The sequence below is a fragment of the Gasterosteus aculeatus genome, chromosome 18, assembly GCF_964276395.1.
Source record: "Gasterosteus aculeatus chromosome 18, fGasAcu3.hap1.1, whole genome shotgun sequence".
NCBI lineage: Eukaryota > Metazoa > Chordata > Actinopteri > Perciformes > Gasterosteidae > Gasterosteus > Gasterosteus aculeatus.
This window is the reverse complement of record NC_135706.1, coordinates 6,626,537-6,645,843: the sequence shown is the minus strand read 5'-3', so window position 1 is coordinate 6,645,843 and position 19,307 is coordinate 6,626,537. Positions and strand designations below refer to the sequence as shown.

The following is a 19,307-nucleotide window of genomic DNA, read 5'->3' as shown; positions in this document are numbered from 1 at the left end:
GAATGTGAAGAAAGAACAATTAACCCGCCGCTCTGCATTTGTCACAACCAACATCGCCGTCAGAGAAAGAGCTACCGAGTCCAATCGATTCATGATCATGAACGCATATGAGGAGATAATATGTGAATTTGAATCATTTCTGTCGGATGATTTGAACGTATTATACATATTTTACGTTGTTCATTCTGTACGTCCATCACAGTCTGTCCGTCCCAGGGAGGATCGTCCTGTGTCTCTCTAAAGGTTTCTTCCTTCCTTTCCTTTATTCTCCCCATCGAATACTTTTTCATTGTTTGGGGAGTTTTTCTTGAATTACATTCGTGAACACGTGACATTTGAAAAAGAACAGAACAATCTATTGGCTCGTATAATATTTCCCTTCAACAACACACAACACATTAACAGGTGATTACGCACAATGCCATCGACACACTTTCAGGGCACCCACGTGTTCTGCTCTGCTCTTATGCCGTTATATTTGTGCCACCATCCTGAGCGCGTAATTTTAAGTTTTGAGCACAGAGAACTATATTTTAGCAAAGAAAAACATATTCCGTGCGCGCAGTTCACAACGCTTCCTAAAGAAGACGAAAAAAAGTGATATTAGAAGTCCGGCTAGCCACCATCAGACATGACCCAAGCAAATGATGAGAACAGCAAGTGTTTTAATCCAGGCCATTAGCATTTAGCACAAATGCTGCAAACTTTAACAACTCGCTGAGCTTCCGCGATGCTGTAGGTAGTCCTACTAGCGTTGTGATTGGAGACCAACAGCCAATCACAATGGACCTTCTTTAGTTCTCTGATTGGTTGGTTTTGTGGCACAAATGTAACGCTGCTGCAAGTCGAGCGAGCGCAGAGCGAATAGGTGGAGAGAGCGCAGCAACGGCTGCCTGCGCGCAGAAAACCAGTTTGTGGAGAGGGCACCTGAGTAAACTGCGCGCACGGAATATGTTTTTCTTTGCTAAAATATAGTTCTCCGTGCTCAAAATTTAAAATTAAGCGCTCAGGATGGTGGCACAATGGTGGGGGGGCCCAAATATGTTCAATGAAATAATCAATCCCAGATTACATTAGTGAGCACGTATATGATGGAATATTTCCTACACTGAATATTTCAGTAAAAGAGACTTGTATAATTGTCTAAAATTTTATTCATTTCAAGTCACATCTACGAATACTTTTATCCGGCCAATTTAAGGTAATAGTAATAATAAATACCTGTTGAGTAATTCCACAACGTGTACTTGAAAAAGCAGACATTTTAATAACTGGACAATTACAACGGTTGTTTTAATATCTGACAACACACAATCCTTAAAGAGAACAAGAATCGCTGAAATTGCTAAAATTTGATTATTGAAAGCGTTGGCAACGAATTTCATTATCGATTCGTTGTGTCGGTTCAAAGAAAGACGCAGAATGCTTTTGTCTGCATATATTTCTATTTCTATTGCATCAATGTAATTTAATTTAAAATTGCACTTTTTGTATATATTGTGGATGTAGTAAAATTACCTGTTCACTGTTTATGTGTTTTGTGTTATTGACGGGAAATACGAGCCACTAGATTGCTGTGTTATTTTTCAATGGTCACGCGTTGACGATCTCCTAAATGCGTGTACAACGTACAAGGTTTGGGGATTGGTCATTTCATTGAACATATTTGGCTTCACCCAGCCACCTAGCTGACCGGCCGGCGCCCGACCCACCACCTTGCCAGTCGGTCAGCTAGGCGGCAAAGCCAGCAAACTTACATTGCTAAGTTGAATAAACAGGTACTATACGGTCATGTGAACTTAGAGAGATCAGTCCAGAGCTGAGTTAAACACAACATTACGAGTTGTACTAAATTGTAAATCCAATTTGATTTTTCTCAAAAGTCTCCAACATTTGGTGGCAGAATACGTGTATTTTAACCATTTATTTAATTATATTAAACTGTTTCTTTTATTTAGCCAGGTTAGTACAGATGTATTTAATGCAGTTCATTTTATGTGATTTTTATGGTTCATTTGCAACCATTGTTGCATAATCTTGTTATATTTATTTTAGGGAAGAGGGAACACGTGTTTATTAAGCAGTACGTAATGAGAGTTTATGAATACAGACGTTTGTTTTCATTAATTGTGGTTTATTTGTCACACTTCCATCCAAAATGGAACGGTTAGGCCCAAGAGGTCAAAGGGCCCTGATGATAAGAAATAATGTTGGTCAAATGCTGCGGTATAAGGAAAATGACTTGTATGGCTTCATGGCATTCAGACATTTTGACTGTAGAATATTTGACATGTTTCTCACTAGGCAAGAACAATTAAGAAATGAATTGATTCTCTTTTCTCCATTGCCTCCATGTAATATTTCACGTGACCCTCAGAGTGAATCACCTGTTCACTATTCATGCGATTGACAGGGAACACTGCCATGACATTTTTGAGAATTGTCATAACTACATGTACAAGGTTTTAGGTAATTGATATAGTACAAAAGGTTTTCTTTTGATTTGAAGATTTTTGGTTTCAGTCACGGTTTGCCCCCATTGCATTGTGGGTAATGACGAAAATGAACAAAAGTGTAATCCTATTCATATGAGAATAAGAAATGAACGTGTTCACTAGTGGAATTTGGGATTGATTATTTCATTAAACATATTTGCCCTCCCACCACCCACCGAAATTTGGCTCTCACCCAAATCTCAGAAATTTGGCAACCCAATTCTGAATTTTGGCACTCACACACCGAATCTTCAATTTGGGACCGAATCTTTGCGGCCAGACCAGCTCGCGACAGCCTCCTGGCTGCAGGGCCAGGAGGCTGGCCGCGAGCTGGTCAGCCGACTTCCACATGCCTTATGTTTGGACTCGGGGCCTATAACTAAACGTCCCAGTGACGTTTGGTGAGGTCAGTAAGTGTCATATCGCCGCTAATTATAGTGGACACGTCATTACCCACAATGCAATGGGGTGGGGGCGGTGATGTTTAGAACTAGATCTCAAGATTCTTACAGCTTGTAGTAGGACCACCATTTACGCTGCGTTTTGATACAGCTGCAGCGGTCGGTTGAGTTGGTCCATCAGTAGGTGGGCTTGATCCGGATGATCCTGCACCTCGCTGTCCAGCACCACCAGGCGGCTGTGACATGCATCCAGCCAGACCGTCAGCGCCGCCCCCTCGCCGGGTACCGGTCGCCGGTCGGACCGTCAGCACCACACTTCAATATTAACCCCGAAGTTTAGTTTCTGACTCACCGATCAGTCGATTATTTGTACGTAAAATCCACCCGCCGCTGTTTCCTCGTGAAGACGTCGATCGCAGCGGTGTAAACTCGTCTCAGATCGGTGATATCGTTGAACACCGCCGTCATATTGACTTTGAATTTCGCGGGGATTAGCCTTACAACGTGGCTGGCGTAGTGACGTCACCGCGCAAATGTCCAGCAATATCTCGATTTTAATTGGTCCATGTGAAACGTAACGCAGATGCTTACTTGTATAACTTGCAAAGGTACAGCAGAGTTGTAATTTTCGCCGTAACCCTATGAGTGACTAATAATTGTCGCTATAAACACATAAAGTGTTCTCTTATAGTGTGAGGCACTTAAACAAACAGAAAAAAAAAATCGAATCCAGTCGGCCAATGAGGAAGTAATACAAGTTTTGAGAATCTGCATCTATCCACCATATTATATTCAACTCTATGATGAAACACCATCGGGTTTGAGTTCACCGCGATGTTAAAACACTCAGTGCCTTTGTGTTACACAAGGAAATAAGTACCGGGAATACCGGGTCTCTGTATAAGCATGACGACGAGTCATATGTGCAAGTATTTACTCAGATACATCAGACATCTTTCCTCCAAGATTCACATGTTGCATGTAATATATTTCCACAAATACAAGTTGAAGTAGTCTAAAGGAAAGGATACGAATTCTTGAAAACAGCACATCGTTCAGTACAACATATTATCATTCTACACTGTGCACAGACCACAACTGATTTGAATAGCATTTAGTAATAAATAATTTTAAAAAATTGTAGCCAAATGTTTTTTAGTGATAGGGATTCTGTTTAGGTCTCAAACAGACAACTCTGGTCAAATGCTATTCTTGTATGGTCAGTTAACGATTCGCTTCATTGAAGCTGCAATAAAACAAAGGAAAGAAGCGTGAACTTGCATGCAAAACCCTCAATTGTCCCCTTTTAAGTAAGAGGTGGATGGGGAACCTTACTGGACTCTGACAAAACGGCAAGAAAAGGACCACCAAGTAAATGTCTTCAAAGGGAAAGGAGGGCATTTCAGACCAGAATATCACTGTGCACTTTTTTTTAGATACCACCCTGTAGTACATTAAATGAATACCCAATACCTTCATAGTTCTACAAACATATAATGTTTTGAAAAACCTGGTATGTACAATGCAATGAGCAGTTTTTAAACTCGTTGTGCTATATATTTTCATAGACACAGATAACACGAAAAAGCTCATCATCTTGCAACAGGAAAGTTGAATATCTTGTGCGGTCTTACGTAGATGATATTGCAAGCTGCAAAATGTATTTACTTACCCGATAAATAATATTGTCTGGATATATTTAGAATCCTTTCATTTCCTTAAATGGAGTAATTGAACGTGCAATTAGAACAAAAAAAAAAAAATAAGAAACGTGAGCATTTTTTAACAGAACGACGCTGCAGTGTGTGAGCTCTTTTCACAATGCACGTAGCACCTTCTTGTGGCCGAGTTCTCACACTACATCTAACGCATTGACCAATAGAAAAGGCGGTGGCTGCAGCTCAATGTTTTCACTTTATTTCAACTAACGACAAAAAGAAACGTTTTGCCTAGTGTGCGAAGTGTCCAGTGGTAACAGACGATCAGATCTGAATTGTCTCTCTAACACCAGCAGCCTTTTCCTCGGTCGGCCGCCTCGCTGTCACAGAGTCCTTCCTCTTCCTCCAGAGCGGCAAGATTAATCTCGTCATTGACAGACATCCGGAGAAGATCCAGGTCCTTTTTATTAGCTGCCAGCACCTGTTCAGCCAATCGCGTGAAAGTCTTCGAGGGAGACACAGACACAGGTTGAAAGACATCTTTTTTTTTTAGTCTTCAGTCAAGGTAATGCTTCAAAACGCAGGTTGGAAACACTGACACAAGGGTTGTGAGGTCGATTCCGACTGGGCATTACAACATTTATTAAAAAAAAAATTGCATAATTTACAGATCGAGTCTGAATAATAAAAATTTGACATTGTTATTACTTCTGATTCCAATTCTCCAATATAAAACATGTGTTTTATTACTCACGTAATAACCTTACAATAATCAATAAAATGACTGTTCTCCATCCTCTTGTCATATTCGATGTAAAAGCGAATTGTACAATCAGGCATCGATGAGAATTACATTCGTGAACACGTGACATTTCAAAATTAACAGAACAATATATTGGCTCGTATTTCCCCTTCAACAACACAAAACACGTCAGTAACGTTCGGGGAGGTCAGGTCAGGTCAGGTGAACTCTGAATGACCTTATTCTCCTGACACCACGTTCCGCGTTCCAGTGACGTTTGGTGAGGTCAGTAAGTGACATATCGCCGCTAGTTATAGGGAACACGTCATTACCCACAATGCAATGTGGGCAGCGTTTGGTCCATTTCAGACCCAATAACGTGAAAAATAAACAATTTAATACGACTAAAAACGTTGGAAAACAATGTATGGGACGTTACCAAGCCATGGACATCAAAAAAAAAAAAAGAACCCGAGCCAGAAAAATCGGCAAACCGTGCCAACCATGAGTGAAACTCCTGGTCGAGATATAGATGTCTAGCTCGAGAAATTCCAAACAGCAGTAGCCAAGCGTTCCTTGGACCTAGGGCGCCTGCCATGACGGCAGTGTGGTACATTGGACGTCGGCGCGGGCTGTGGCTCCTAGTTGGCCTGTAGGCAAGGTGGTGGGTGGGACGCCTCTTGTCAGCTAGGGGTCCTAGACAGCGGCCTGTTCTGATGTCTGACTGTGCCACTGGCGGCAGGCCTATTGGTCAGCCTGGAGGTGGGGGGCCCCACCCCACCCCACAACTAAACATGTTCAATGAAATGTCCGACGCACGGACGCATTATTGCGTCTCGGGCCGCTCCGAAAATGGTATTCAAACGAGTGTTACAGTTTCAGCTGGTGTTGATGATGATTCGTTCTACCGTATTAGTAATAGTGTAATCATTTGTATTTACCTGTACTATCCAGGCCAGATGCCGTGTTAGATGTTAGTTAGACGAACAGTTGGATGACGGGTTGTACAGAATCTGTTGAATGAAAACCACAACAGCGCTGGTGAGGGCAGGTGTCTCAGTCTCGCGGCCGCATCCTGCCCGCCGCAGGTGTCCGACTAGTTTCCTCGTGAAGACGTCGATCGCAGCGGTGTAAACTCGTCTCAGATCGGTGATATCGTTGAACACCGCCGTCATATTGACTTTGAATTTCGCGGGGATTAGCCTTACAACGTAGCTGGCGTAGTGACGTCACCGCGCAAATGTCCAGCAATATCTCGATTTTAATCACTCCGAGTGAGTGATGTATCATTACTAAAGCAGTAGTAAAATACGACAGCAGACTTTTTACAAAGGCAGATTGCCATGAATCGATTTCAAATATAGGAAATATATTCAATAAAATAATTATGAAATCATATCATAAAAAACAAGGTCCACTGACAAAGTCACAGTATTTAATTGCAGGTATTTAATTTCAAGGCTGGCACGATGAATTCTCAAGCTGCACGGTCATCTCCCACCTGGGAAAGACTATTTTGTCGACTTGTGCAGGAGTGTCCGAGGCTGGGAGCCGTACGTTAGTTAGACGAACAGTTGGATGACGGGTTGTACAGAATCTGTTGAATGAAAACCACAACAGCGCTGGCGAGGGCAGGTGTCTCAGTCTCGCGGCCGCATCCTGCCCGCCGCAGGTGTCCGACTAGCGCCGCCGGACCGTCAGCGCCGCCCCCTCGCCGGGTACCGGTCGCCGGTCGGACCGTCAGCACCACACTTCAATATTAACCCCGAAGTTTAGTTTCTGACTCACCGATCAGTCGATTATTTGTACGTAAAATCCACCCGCCGCTGTTTCCTCGTGAAGACGTCGATCACAGCGGTGTAAACTCGTCTCAGATCGGTGATATCGTTGAACACCAAGTAAATGTCTTCAAAGGGAAAGGAGGGCATTTCAGACCAGAATATCACTGTGCACTTTTCATAGTTCTACCAAAACGTTTTGAAAAACCTGGTATGTACAATGCAAGGAGCATAGCACAAAACTACCAGCCGGCGTCCCACCCACCGCCTTGCCGGCAGACCAACTAGGAGTCACAGCCAGTGCTGTAGTGCTAAAATTAGAGGTGGGTAAACTCTGAATTTTGTGATCATACAGACCTCGACGGGATGCGAAGCAACGCAACACAAAGCGTCGCGACTCTGTAAGGCTGTCCTGGCTATATTGGATTATGTTATCAGTAAAAGTCATATACAATCAATGACAATGAATAAATGTGTTAGTAGTTTATTACATTTAAGAAAAGTATGTCAACACAACAAGACAATTGCAGATTAAGAACTATCTACATATGGAGTCTCCTTTTTACAGTAGTGCCCAGAGGGCCTCCTTGTCCTCCATGTCAGGTCCTGCCTTGCGTATATCGTATAATGTTATACGATATACGAGTGCACTTTATAAGCACTCATGAGATCCCTAATCTAAGTTGTAGCAAGGTTACAGCAGTTGTCATCCTGACCTGACACTTTATTCTCTTCCTCCCTGGGTGTTAAAAGGAAATCAATTGTTCTCTGACATTCATTGTTATATTCTTCATGTATTATTATAATATTTAAAACAAAGTAATATTTTTGTTGTTGTTGTGGAGTTGCTACGTGTATTTCAGATACATTAGGCGATCCCCCTTGGGATCGTCAACAGGCCGTAGTGGTAGCCACCCAAGAGGCCCGCGACTACAGGGAGAGGAGAATGGTCTTCCCCAAACCTCCAAGCCAGCTGCCAGCAGGCATCTTCCACTAGAAGATTGGCCGATAATGTCATTAAACATATTTTGGAGGCCCCCCACCTGCCAACGGCCAATCACTCACTCACTATTTTTCACGTTATTGGGTGTGAAAGGGGCCAAACGCTGCCCCATTGCATTGGGGGTAATGACGCGTTCGCTATAAGTAGCGGCGATATGGAATTTACTAACCTCACCAAACGTCACTGGAACGCGGAACGCGGTGTCAGGAGAATAAGGTCATTCTGAGTTCACCTGACCTGACCTGACCTCCTCGTACGTCACTGAACGCCCGATCCCTGCTGCAACGCTCGATGCGTGACACGTGGGTGCCCTGGAAGTGTGTCCATTGTGCGTAATCACCTGTTAACTGTTTATGTGTTTTGTGTTGTTCAAGGGAAAAACCAGCCAATAGATTCTTCTGTTATTTTTCAGATCACGTGTTCACGAATGTAATTCTTTCTAGTGTCCGCCTTGAGTAAAATGAACAAATCTTTTTTCGAGTCATTCGTTCATTCCGGGGGGGAAGATAACTTCCTGCATTAAAATAATGTATCATGGCAGTCTGATACATTTGAAGTGATCATTTATTTTCACACTGGCATTCAATTATCACGGCATAACTATTACACTGCACTAAACTGTAAGTGTAAATGTAACAGGTCTAAGTAAATATGTAAATCTTTTTTTGTTTTCAATTGTGTTTGGTTCAAGTTACTGTGTTTTATTTTGCTTGCTGAACGAATGTAATTCTTTCTAGTGTCCGCCTTGAGTAAAATGAACAAATCTTGTTCATTGGGGAAGATACATTCCTGCATTAAAATAATGTATCATGGCAGTCTGGATGATTTGAAGTGATCATTTATTTTCACACTAATTTGGGATTGATTATCTCATTTAATATTTGGCCACCTCCCTCCCTATCAACAATTTCGGCAGCCAGACCAGCAAGTGGTCAGCTCCGCCCGGCTGACGCCTGGTCGGCCTGATCACTAATCAGTCAGTTTACTTTTCTTTAAATGTGCCTGCTTGCAGGAGGTTTAACAGAATGCATCATATATTCATTCGTAACAGCTTATCATATGTATGTACATGACCATATAGAACTAGGAGATTTATTATATGTGGGTGAATGTCTCTAGGAGAATCATCATATATTAATTATCCATTGTTCATAATCAGACATTTGATCAATTGAAGCAGTGAAATGTGGAACATCCAGAAATTTATTAAGCGTCAAATAAACCAACAGCACGACATGCAGCGGCTTGTAGCACTGTACAGACATGGACAGTATGAGAGACAGTGTGTGAGACATGAGAGAGTATAAGAGACAGTGGGAGACAGTCCGTGGGACAGTATGTGAGACATCACTCCAAGTGTGAGTTTTACCGAAACCACAATCCCACATCAAATCGGATGAGGAAAAAACATTGATAATAGAGGAGTTTGTAGGTATTTACAGCCTCTATTGATACGAGGTGTAACCACTCAGATGTAACACTGACCCAGTTTCCCAGCTGGGTTTCATGCAGCGTCCTCTTCATCTGTACATTGAGCATCAATGGCCTGTTATTGACATAAATGACAATTCTCAGGATATAAGAGAGAATTAGTTATCTAGAGCTGATTGAGGAAAAAAAAGAAAGCAAAGACGAATCTGAGGTACCCAATAAAGTAAATACGTTTCTGGTACTGATGGACACTGAATCCTCTCTTACACTATTCTGTATGAAGGCCATTTTGTACTTTGAGACAGTGACATTTTCTATTAACATTCCCTGTGAGGGAAACACCAGATGCCCTCTCTGTAGTCAGACTGTGTTGTTCAGAAATAGAATTCTCAAAATGTACCTCAGATCACTTGTTCAGATATGCTTGATTTAGCCTTGAATAATAATAAATGAAATAAGTAATATGTCCACAAAGCCATTTGTTTGTGTCTTAATTACACACCTCTAGGGCTAAAATGAACAATTATTTTCACGAGCGATTAATCAGTGGATTATTTCTTTGATTAATCGATGTATCGGATAAAAAAACAGCATTAAATGGCCTAGAGAGAGTAAAAGTGTTACTGGAGTCCAAAAGTGAATGAAGCTCAAAATGCGATCAAAGTGAGACCTGTTTGCTTCTATGTGTGTGTTTGTGAATGATCCATAAACCTGCTGATCTGCAGGTGTTGTAAATTGAAATTAGTTCTCAAAGTCTTCTTTGTTTGTTTTTTCTCATCTCTTTTATTCACATTTTAAATCTGTTAAGTTGACTGCATCAGCTAACATGTGCATGTATGTAGGCTGTAAGTAACAAGTAAAGTCCAGCAAGCTTGCAATATAATCGAGCACTTACACAAAATGTTTTTAGTGTCTAAAAGATGACTTTTCAGGCGAAAGTGTAACACAGCTTAACCATGTCTGCGAGCAACTGAAACAGCCACTTTTCCCTCAGAGCCGATGACAATCCAGGATTACATTGTTGCTTCATTGCCCCGACATGCTTCACATTTTCGGTCCTCCAGCTCGTGTGGGATGAGCTGGATGCATGTCACAGCCGCCTGATGCTGCTGGACAGCGAGGTGCAGGAGCATCCGGATCAAGCCCACCTACTGATGGACCAACTCAACCGACCGCTGCAGCTGTATCAAAACGCAGCGCACATGACCGAGCAATGCACTGCCTTCCTCAGCAAGGTCAGGAATGTTCTGTTAGCAACTGATTAAATGCAGAGAAAGGGGTGATGAGAGTTAACAGGAAGCATTGGTTGACTCTTGTATCTTGAAAATTCGTTGCATCCCAGCTTTTAAAAGTCTGTTTATAAAACCGACAGTCTGCTTCCTTATGTTTTCTATTTCAGGTCCCCGCCTGCCTTCAAGAGTTTGAAGATATTATGCATGGCGCCGCCCGCTGGTTAGACGAGGCCCAGTCCTGGCTCAGTGCCCCGTGCTCCTTCCCCACAGCCAGAGGCCACCAGAATCATGCAAACTCCCTGCAGGTCGGTGACACAAAGTGACAATCAAAATAACGGAGGAAACCTTGGTGGGTTTTTTCTGCAAGCTCAAAAATGTCTTTATCCAATGAAACATCACACAATTTTGACTGCTTTGTTCTGTTTTTCATTTCACTCACACAATTAGCACAACCACACACCCAATGAGCAAAACACCTCAGATCCATTGCAAAATGAAAAACTATACACCAATTTAACAAAACCATCTTTTGTTACCATATGAAACACACATGTTGCATATGACGGAATTCTGTTTGTACCACTTACACACTGCTGTAATAAACCTAAAACACTTTTAGCAAATCTATTTCTCAGTGATTAGAGTAGTGTAAGTGAAGTACACAGAGAAAGTGCAAATATTCAATAAATTCTGACCTGGGGCCTGTTGATTGCTGAGACCAGCGGCTCCTCACCGAAATGCTGAATAGTTTATCATAGAACATTTAGGTGTGAGTGGACAAGATACCAACAGAGCTACGACCGATCACCGCTTTAAGTCAAGGAACGTTGTTGCATTTCACCCTTTATTATGCATTTTGTTGTGCTTGGCTTGGCTCCTTGGTCAAAGCAATGCAAATGTGTGTACATTATTTCTTCGGCTTGTTATTAAATTAATGCAGTAACCATAAGCCAATGAAAACACAAATTGACACTGAGGAGACAGTGGTGGACTTGTGGACCAGTAATACAAAATAAAACCAAGCATTTTTTTCCAAAGCTATTTTAGTATTAATGGTATCTAATACGATTCTACATGGATCCTTCCTGGGATGCACGCTACATAATAAGCACGAGCAGGTTTACAGCTTAAGTGTGTATATGTGTGCGTGTGTTTGTACGTACCACTCCCCTCTCCCAAATGACACTCACCCTGTCCTGGACTCCAGCCACTCCGTGAGGGATCTTTGTGAAGTCGTCTTTGCCCAAAGCCCTCTGCTTGATGCTAAATGGACGGTGCTCTGATGCCACAACACTCAGAGAGTCGCTGGAAACAAGATGAATGTTATTGGTCCAAATCATCACTAAGCATCGACCCTCCTACGTCTTTGATATCACTGCTGTATTTTAGGAGCACGTCCCACTTTGTACTGAGCACATACTTTCCCAGCAGGCCCATGAGGTAGCCTGGCGTGTTGGGGTCGAGGCGGAGAGGAGGGACGACAACGTGGGCGGCAGCATGAACCCAGTCCTGACGGTAATACTGCTTCCCGTTCAGCACGGCGTGAGCCACCGTGGTCTCTGCGTGGACCACCTTACCTGCAGGGACAAACAAAAAACATCGGTTACAAGAAGACAATCTGCTTCACGTCGTTGCCACTGTCAGAATCTGTCAGAGTTTAAACCCCTAAATCGAGCACCAGAACTCCCCTTTTTGTCAATATCAAGCTTCAAATCTAACTTTCAAACACATATTTCATACCCTTGATAATGTGATATTATTGTCATTTAAACATACCAAAAGGAAATAAAACATGGAATGTCAAAGGAAGAGGTTTGTTTTTTTGTTTTGTAAGTTGCAGCCAGAAAGAGATAATATTGGATTCACATTAGTGAAAATCAGAAGCCCCACAAACAAACACATTCACTCACTCGTGGGGGGTGAACAGTGAAACGTATATTAATAAGTGTGAGGTCTGTTAAAAACTGGCAGTTCATAAAGTTCAGTAACACGTCAATGAATCATCACAACTAAATATCTCTCAAAGAAATCCATCCCGTAAGCCTTGGCCAGCTGTGAGACAGACAACAGTGAAGCATTGACTTAAGAAAACAACAACAACAACAACAACTGAATGTCATCCCCTTCCACACATGTGCAGTGGGATCTGCGGGCTGTCGGCTTTATGATGATTATAACAAACGATTATACGCTTTTTGAGGAAGTTGAACATTTTGGTAAAGAAGCTCGTGGACTTTGCTGCCTTGATTACATCTCTTATGTGCAATAATGATAAGAGTTAGTCGAGCTTAGCTTATAACGTATAACTTTAACTTTAACGTATAATAATAAAGTATAATTATTATTATTAATCCATTATGAGACTAACCCACCTTGACTCCTTGCTCCGTGGCCACCTGCTTCTTGTCCACCTCATCTGACTTGTTCCCTACGAGTATCTTCCGGACCTTCTCAGGAGCGTACTGCAGGGGTTTGTCAAGGGAATGTGAAGAAAGAACAATTAACCCGCCGCTCTGCATTTGTCACAACCAACATCGCCGTCAGAGAAAGAGCTACCGAGTCCAATCGATTCATGATCATGAACGCATATGAGGAGATAATATGTGAATTTGAATCATTTCTGTCGGATGATTTGAACGTATTATAGATATTTTACGTTGTTCATTCTGTACGTCCATCACAGTCTGTCCGTCCCAGGGAGGATCGTCCTGTGTCTCTCTAAAGGTTTCTTCCTTCCTTTCCTTTATTCTCCCCATCGAATACTTTTTCATTGTTTGGGGAGTTTTTCTTGAATTACATTCATGAACACGTGACATTTGAAAAAGAACAGAACAATCTATTGGCTCGTGTAATATTTCCCTTCAACAACACAAAACACATTAACAGGTGATTACGCACAATGCCATCGACACACTTTCAGGGCACCCACGTGTTCTGCTCTGCCCTTATGCCGTTATATTTGTGCCACCATCCTGTGCGTTTAACTTTAAGTTTTGAGCACAGAGAACTATATTTTAGCAAAGAAAAACATATTCCGTGCGCGCAGTTCACAACGCTTCCTAAAGAAGACGGAAAAAAGCGATATTAGAAGTCCGGCTAGCCACCATCAGACATGACCCAAGCAAATGATGAGAACAGCAAGTGTTTTAATCCAGGCCATTAGCATTTAGCACAAATGCTGCAAACTTCAACAACTCGCTGAGCTTCCGCGATGCTGTAGGTAGTCCTACTAGCGTTGTGATTGAAGACCAACAGCCAATCACAATGGACCTTCTTTAGTTCTCTGATTGGTTGGTTTTGTGGCACAAATGTAACGCTGCTGCAAGTCGAGCGAGCGCAGAGCGAATAGGTGGAGAGAGCGCAGCAACGGCTGCCTGCGCGCAGAAAACCAGTTTGTGGAGAGGGCACCTGAGTAAACTGCGCGCACGGAATATGTTTTTCTTTGCTAAAATATAGTTCTCCGTGCTCAAAATTTAAAATTACGCGCTCAGGATGGTGGCACAATGGTGGGGGGGCCCAAATATGTTCAATGAAATAATCAATCCCAGATTACATTAGTGAGCACGTATATGATGGAATATTTCCTACACTGAATATTTCAGTAAAAGAGACTTGTATAATTGTCTAAAATTTTATTAATTTCAAGTCACATCTACAAATACTTTTATCCGGCCAATTTAAGGTAATAGTAATAATAAATACCTGATGAGTAATTCCACAACGTGTACTTGAAAAAGCAGACATTTTAATAACTGGACAATTACAACGGTTGTTTTAATATCTGACAACACACAATCCTTAAAGAGAACAAGAATCGCTGAAATTGCTAAAATTTGATTATTGAAAGCGTTGGCAACGAATTTCATTATCGATTCGTTGTGTCGGTTCAAAGAAAGACGCAGAATGCTTTTGTCTGCATATATTTCTATTTCTATTGCATCAATGTAATTTCATTTAATATTGCACTTTTTGTATATATTGTGGATGTAGTAAAACTACCTGTTCACTGTTTATGTGTTTTGTGTTATTGACGGGAAATACGAGCCACTAGATTGCTGTGTTATTTTTCAATGGTCACGCGTTGACGATCTCCTAAATGCGTGTACAACGTACAAGGTGTATTTTAACCATTTATTTAATTATATTAAACTGTTTATTTTATTTAGCCAGGTTAGTACAGATGTATTTAATGCAGTTCATTTTATGTGATTTTTATGGTTCATTTGCAACCATTGTTGCATAATCTTGTTATATTTATTTTAGGGAAGAGGGAACACGTGTTTATTAAGCAGTACGTAATGAGAGTTTATGAATACAGACGTTTGTTTTCATTAATTGTGGTTTATTTGTCACACTTCCATCCAAAATGGAACGGTTAGGCCCAAGAGGTCAAAGGGCCCTGATGATAAGAAATAATGTTGGTCAAATGCTGCGGTATAAGGAAAATGACTTGTATGGCTTCATGGCATTCAGACATTTTGACTGTAGAATATTTGACATGTTTCTCACTAGGCAAGAACAATTAAGAAATTAATTGATTCTCTTTTCTCCATTGCCTCCATGTAATATTTCACGTGACCCTCAGAGTGAATCACCTGTTCACTATTCATGCGATTGACAGGGAACACTGCCATGACATTTTTGAGAATTGTCATAACTACATGTACAAGGTTTTAAGTAATTGATATAGTACAAAAGGTTTTCTTTTGATTTGAAGATTTTTGGTTTCAGTCACGGTTTGCCCCCATTGCATTGTGGGTAATGACGAAAATGAACAAAAGTGTAATCCTATTCATATGAGAATAAGAAATGAACGTGTTCACTAGTGGAATTTGGGATTGATTATTTCATTAAACATATTTGCCCTCCCACCACCCACCGAAATTTGGCTCTCACCCAAATCTCAGAAATTTGGCAACCCAATTTTGAATTTTGGCACTCACACACCGAATCTTCAATTTGGGACCGAATCTTTGCGGCCAGACCAGCTCGCGACAGCCTCCTGGCTGCAGGGCCAGGAGGCTGGCCGCGAGCTGGTCAGCCGACTTCCACATGCCTTATGTTTGGACTCGGGGCCTATAACTAAACGTCCCAGTGACGTTTGGTGAGGTCAGTAAGTGTCATATCGCCGCTAATTATAGTGGACACGTCATTACCCACAATGCAATGGGGTGGGGGCGGTGATGTTTAGAACTAGATCTCAAGATTCTTACAGCTTGTAGTAGGACCACCATTTACGCTGCGTTTTGATACAGCTGCAGCGGTCGGTTGAGTTGGTCCATCAGTAGGTGGGCTTGATCCGGATGATCCTGCACCTCGCTGTCCAGCACCACCAGGCGGCTGTGACATGCATCCAGCCAGACCGTCAGCGCCGCCCCCTCGCCGGGTACCGGTCGCCGGTCGGACCGTCAGCACCACACTTCAATATTAACCCCGAAGTTTAGTTTCTGACTCACCGATCAGTCGATTATTTGTACGTAAAATCCACCCGCCGCTGTTTCCTCGTGAAGACGTCGATCGCAGCGGTGTAAACTCGTCTCAGATCGGTGATATCGTTGAACACCGCCGTCATATTGACTTTGAATTTCGCGGGGATTAGCCTTACAACGTGGCTGGCGTAGTGACGTCACCGCGCAAATGTCCAGCAATATCTCGATTTTAATTGGTCCATGTGAAACGTAACGCAGATGCTTACTTGTATAACTTGCAAAGGTACAGCAGAGTTGTAATTTTCGCCGTAACCCTATGAGTGACTAATAATTGGCGCTATAAACACATAAAGTGTTCTCTTATAGTGTGAGGCACTTAAACAAACAGAAAAAAAAAATCGAATCCAGTCGGCCAATGAGGAAGTAATACAAGTTTTGAGAATCTGCATCTATCCACCATATTATATTCAACTATATGATGAAACACCATCGGGTTTGAGTTCACCGCGATGTTAAAACACTCAGTGCCTTTGTGTTACACAAGGAAATAAGTACCGGGAATACCGGGTCTCTGTATAAGCATGACGACGAGTCATATGTGCAAGTATTTACTCAGATACATCAGACATCTTTCCTCCAAGATTCACATGTTGCATGTAATATATTTCCACAAATACAAGTTGAAGTAGTCTAAAGGAAAGGATACGAATTCTTGAAAACAGCACATCGTTCAGTACAACATATTATCATTCTACACTGTGCACAGACCACAACTGATTTGAATAGCATTTAGTAATAAATTATTTAAAAAAATTGTAGCCAAATGTTTTTTAGTGATAGGGATTCTGTTTAGGTCTCAAACAGACAACTCTGGTCAAATGCTATTCTTGCATGGTCAGTTAACGATTCGCTTCATTGAAGCTGCAATAAAACAAAGGAAAGAAGCGTGAACTTGCATGCAAAACCCTCAATTGTCCCCTTTTAAGTAAGAGGTGGATGGGGAACCTTACTGGACTCTGACAAAACGGCAAGAAAGGGACCACCAAGTAAATGTCTTCAAAGGGAAAGGAGGGCATTTCAGACCAGAATATCACTGTGCACTTTTTTTTAGATACCACCCTATAGTACATTAAATGAATACCCAATACCTTCATAGTTCTACAAACATATAATGTTTTGAAAAACCTGGTATGTACAATGCAATGAGCAGTTTTTAAACTCGTTGTGCTATATATTTTCATAGACACAGATAACATGAAAAAGCTCATCATCTTGCAACAGGAAAGTTGAATATCTTGTGCGGTCTTACGTAGATGATATTGCAAGCTGCAAAATGTATTTACTTACCCGATAAATAATATTGTCTGGATATATTTAGAATCCTTTCATTTCCTTAAATGGAGTAATTGAACGTGCAATTAGAACAAAAAAAAACAAAAATAAGAAACGTGAGCATTTTTTAACAGAACGACGCTCCAGTGTGTGAGCTCTTTTCACAATGCACGTAGCACCCTCTTGTGGCCGAGTTCTCACACTACATCTAACGCATTGACCAATAGAAAAGGCGGTGGCTGCAGCTCAATGTTTTCACTTTATTTCAACTAACGACAAAAAGAAACGTTTTGCTTTTACTAAATACCTACAACTTACTGCTCACTCATTTTTTAAGTTCACTTAAATTAAACAAACTAATTACTTTATTGTTACCTAATAAAGGCAAAGACACCACAACAATATACTTTAAAAGAACACTCATTCAGCTGCATTACAACATTTATTTAAAAAAAAAAATTGCATAATTTACAAATCGAGTCTGAATAATAAACATTTGACATTGTTATTACTTCTGATTCCAATTCTCCAATATAAAACATGTGTTTTATTACTCACGTAATAACCTTACAATAATCAATAAAATGACTGTTCTTCATCCTCTTGTCATATTCGATGTAAAAGCGAATTGTAAAATCAGGCACCAATGAGAATTACATTCGTGAACATGTGACATTTCAAAATAACAGAACAATCTATTGGCTCGTATTTCCCCTTCAACAACACAAAACACGTCAGTGACATAGAGGAGGTCAGGTCAGGTGAACTCAGAATGACCTTATTCTCCTGACACCACGTTCCGTGTTCCAGTGACGTTTGGTGAGGTCAGTAAGGGACATATCGCCGCTAGTTATAGGGAACACGTCATTACCCACAATGCAATGGGGGCAGCGTTTGGCCCCTTTCAGACCCAATAACGTGAAAAATAAAGTATTTAATGCGACTAAAAACGTTGGAAAATATCTTATTGGACGTTACCAAGCCATGGACATCAAAAAAAAAAAAGAAACACCGAGCCAGAAAAAGTGCAAACCGTGCAAACCGTGACTGACATCTTTAGTCGCGGTATAGGCCTCTACTTCGAGAAATTCTATACGGCGGTAATCCAAAGTAAGCATTAGGCAACATTAGGTAAGGTAAGTATGTACTGCTGTTGATGGCAGTGTGGTACGGCTGGGTGGCCGGCGCAGGCTGTGACTTCTAGTTGGCCTGCCGGCAAGGTGGCGGGTGGGACGCCGGCTTGTCAGCTAGAGGTCCGAGACAGCAGCCTGTTCTGGACGCCTGGCCGGGCCACTGGGGGGGGGGGACCCCCTCAACCCCTCAAATATGTTTAATGAAATAACCAATCCCACATTACATTGGTGAACACGTAAATGGTGGAACATTTCCTTCATGAAATAGTTCATTAGAAAAGAGTGGTATAATGGTATAAATATCTCAAATTCAATTCATTTCAAGTCACATCTAACTGCCTAAACAAATACTTTTGATACCTACATACAGTACGTTAAGCCAATAAAACTTCTAGACCCCCGCCCCGAGCTCTTCCCCCACAGCTCATTTACTATGTGAACACAGCAAATAATAAGCATAAGTAAAAACATCCAATTGCCTCACATTTTGGCACATATAACAAAGGACTTCAGCTAAACAAAGGTATTATTATTAACACACACAAACACACACATATGAATATATTATGAAAGGTGTTAATATTTTGATGGCCGTTCGAGCTCAGCAGTGAATAAATACACCTGCAGCCATTCTTCTCTCTAGAGTACGCATCATTCACATAGAAACAAAAAA

The 19,307-nt window shown here is 41.4% G+C and overlaps 2 long non-coding RNA genes across 2 annotated transcripts; both read right to left on the bottom strand.

Annotated features, from left to right (window-relative positions):
- Positions 1-3,816: 3,816 nt before the first annotated feature.
- LOC144389353 (uncharacterized) lies at positions 3,817-17,742 on the bottom strand. Its single transcript, XR_013453343.1, has 2 exons — positions 17,517-17,742; positions 3,817-5,059 (listed from the first exon to the last, which is right to left on the bottom strand). It is a non-coding gene; the product is annotated as an uncharacterized LOC144389353 (long non-coding RNA).
- LOC144389352 (uncharacterized) lies at positions 9,531-14,330 on the bottom strand. Its single transcript, XR_013453342.1, has 3 exons — positions 13,113-14,330; positions 12,161-12,317; positions 9,531-12,045 (listed from the first exon to the last, which is right to left on the bottom strand). It is a non-coding gene; the product is annotated as an uncharacterized LOC144389352 (long non-coding RNA).
- Positions 17,743-19,307: the final 1,565 nt, after the last annotated feature.